The following is a 3673-nucleotide window of genomic DNA, read 5'->3' on the forward strand; positions in this document are numbered from 1 at the left end:
ATGCAATGTACAAGAGAGGTGAAGGAAGGGATCGTCTACTGGTTGGCATCTACGTCGACGACCTATCAATTATCGGAGCAGATGAAGAGTTGATTGCAAAGTTCAACCTACAGATGAAAGAGTTTTTCAAAATGGATGATCTCGGTCTTTTGAGCTACTACCCCGGGATAGAGGTACATCAAAAGATAGAGGGGATCACACTATGCCAGGAGGCATACACAAAGAAGGTACTTGAAAGCCGTGCCATGAAAGATTGCAATCCAGTTAACGCTTCAATGAAACCTCGTCTTGAGCTAAGCAAGAAGAGTAAAGTAACTGCCGTTGATGCAATAGAGTATATTGCAGCGGCCGCTGCGGCGTGTCAAGGTGTGTGGCTAGGGAGGCTACACGGTGATCTCATGGATCGAGATCCGGAACAGGTGTTGCTCAATGTTGATAGCAAGTCTGAAAGTTTTCTACGCGAAGACCCAGTGCGGCGTGATAGGAGCAAGCACATTGATAAGATGTATCACTACATAAAGGACTGCGTGGAAGAAGGTAAGATGGAGGCCAACTACGTTTGCACTGATGATCAGATGGCGGATATGCTAACCAAGACTTTGGACAGAGAAAAGTTCTTGAAGATACGAAGAAGGATCGACATCCGAGTTGTAGTATAGTGACGTCGTGTTTAGGGGGGGTGATTGTTGGAATTAACCACATAGTCATAGTCCGGCTCGGACGTGAACAGGACACCGAGTCGTATTGGGTTAGGCTAGTTAGCTTTACTCCTATATATACTCATACCCCTTGTAATCTTTGCAACCTGAGTTCAAAGCAATACAAAGAAAGATCAGGACCGATACGATCCTCACTACCAGAAAAACTGGGGTTGCCGACGGCCCCCATCAGCATCGCCGGACCTATGCCGACGGCCAAGGATAGGCCGTAGGCGTAGAAAAGCCGTCGGCATACATCCAACTATGCCGACGGGGCCGTTGGCATAGACCAGGCCGTCGGGACCGCCCGTGATACGCCTACGGGGCCCGTCGGCATAGGTCAGGCCGTCGACATAGCACGGGCCCACCTGCCCGGTCAGCGCTGACCATTTGACGGCGTTGAACCTACGCCGACGGGTGGTAACGGCGGCCGTCGGCATATCCGTGGCAGAGGTATGCCTACGGCATAGCCGTCGGCATAGGCCCCTCTGCCACGTCAACGATCCGTGTGCCATGCCACATCATCGATCCGTGTGTGCGCAGGTATGCCGACGGCCTTGCCGTCGGCATACGTGGGCATTACTTTATCTTTTATTTTTACTTTGTTTTGTTATTTTTACTTTATTTTAGTTTTTGCTTTTGCATAATATAATTATGCCTTATCTAAAAAAACATACCCGATGGTATATCGATTGCCCCCCGTTAAGAACGTCGCTATCGCCGTGTCACGGAGGGGGGAAACGGTCGACACGGAAGGAATTCTGGTCGGTGGGGGGGTTCGGGGTGTAGCTATGTCACCGAAACATCGCATGGGTCCCGATGCATAAGTGAAAGTGTTCACGCATGCGTAGACGCCCGTCTTGGGGCTCCGGGGTGTGCCCCCCCCTCACGGACGGCGCCGCCGCCGGCACCTGGAGGGGGGAAACGGACGCGTGGGGTCTACAAGGAGGGGATGTTGCTGTGGGTCTGGCCCGGATGTTGCTCCAAAGTGTTCCTATGGGCTGACCTAACACAACCGGGTGGGGAGGTCCACTGGTCAAAGCCCGTCCGTGCAAAGTCAAAGGGCTAGATACCGTGGTCAAACGCTACAGGGTTAGGCGGGACGGGAGCACTAGGGGGTAGCAATGCCACCGGAGCATCGCACCGGGCCCTCATACATGCGGGGTGGTGTGGTGGCATGTCCGAAGAGGCGGGACGCATCTCCGGGGCGTGGCCCCCCCTCACGGACGGCGATGACACGGTAGTAGACGTTCTGCGGTAACGATGCGGCGTCAATATTACTAAATACTCGGAGCGCGATAAAATCATGAGTTTTTTTTTGCACGACACGGGAACATGTGCTATAGGAACGATGGTATTTTTTCATAATTTTTGGTGATGGAGAAGTATCCAAAAAATTCCCTCTACGCGGAATGCCCTTCGCGCGTCTACGGCTGTGGCCGGCGGCCTCCGGGGGCTAGCATGCCGCCAAATCTTGCGTAGGCGGCCTCTCACAAGTCTGGAAGTGTTGTGGCGGTTGCAAACGCCCGGCACGCGTGTCCGGGGTGTGCCCCCCCTCACGGACGGTGCCGCCGCCGGCACCTGGAGGGGGGAAACGGACGCGTGGGGTCTACACAGAGGGGATCTTGCTGTGGGTCTGGCCCGGATGTTGCTCCAAAGTGTTCCTATGGGCTGACCTAACACAACCGGGTGGGGAGGTCCACTGGTCAAAACCCGTCCGTGCAAAGTCAAAGGGCTAGATCCCGTGGTCAAACGCTACAGGGTTAGGCGGGACGGGGGCACTGGGGGTAGCAATGCCACCGGAGTGTCGCACCGGGCCCTCATACATGCGGGGTGGTGTGGTGGCGTGTCCGAAGAGGCGGGACGTGTCTCCGGGGCGTGGCCCCCCCTCACGGACGGCGATGACACGGTAGTAGACGTTCTGCGGTAACGATGCGGCGTCAATATTACTAAATACTCGGAGCGCGATAAAATCATGAGTTTTTTTGCACGACGCGGGCACATGTGCTATAGGAACGATGGTATTTTTTCATAATTTTTGGTGATGGAGAAGTATCCGAAAAATTCCCTCTACGCGGATTGCCCTTCGCGCGTCTACGGCTTTGGCCGGCGGCCTCCAGGGGCTAGCATGCCGCCAAATCTTGTGTAGCCGGCCTCCCACAAGTCTGGAAGTGTTGTGGCGGTTGCAAACGCCCGGCACGCGTGTCCGGGGTGTGTCCCCCCTCATGGACGGCGCCGCTGCCGGCACCTGGAGGGGGGAAACAGAGGCGTGGGGTCTACACAGAGGGGATCTTGCTGTGGGTCTGGCCCGGATGTTGCTCCAAAGTGTTCCTATGGGCTGACCTAACACAACCGGGTGGGGAGGTCCACTGGTCAAAGCCCGTCCGTGCAAAGTCAAAGGTCTAGATCCCGTGGTCAAACGCTACAGGGTTAGGCGGGACGGGGGCACTGGGGGTAGCAATGCCACTGGGGCGTCGCACGGGGCCCTCATACATGCGGGATGGTGTGGTGGCATGTCCAAAGAGGCGGGACGCGTCTCCAGGGCGTGGCCCGCCCTCACGGACGGCGATGACACGGTAGTAGACGTTCTGCGGTAACGATGCGGCGTCAATATTACTAAATACTCGGAGCGCGATAAAATCATGAGTTTTTTTGCACGACGCGGGCACATGTGCTATAGGAACGATGGTATTTTTTTCATAATTTTTGGCGATGGAGAAGTATCCAAAAAATTCCCTCTACGCGGATTGCCCTTCGCGCGTCTACGGCTGTGGCCGGCGGCCTCCGGGGGCTAGCATGCCGCCAAATCTTGCGTAGGCGGCCTCTCATAAGTCTGGAAGTGTTGTAGCGGTTGCAAACGCCTGGCACGCGTGTCTGGGGTGTGCCCCCCCTCACGGACGGCGCCGCCGCCGGCACCTGGAGGGGGGAAACCGATGTGTGGGGTCTACACGGAGAGGATCTTGCTGTGAGTCTGG

The sequence above is a fragment of the Triticum aestivum genome, chromosome 7A, assembly GCF_018294505.1.
Source record: "Triticum aestivum cultivar Chinese Spring chromosome 7A, IWGSC CS RefSeq v2.1, whole genome shotgun sequence".
In the NCBI taxonomy this organism is placed as follows: domain Eukaryota; kingdom Viridiplantae; phylum Streptophyta; class Magnoliopsida; order Poales; family Poaceae; genus Triticum; species Triticum aestivum.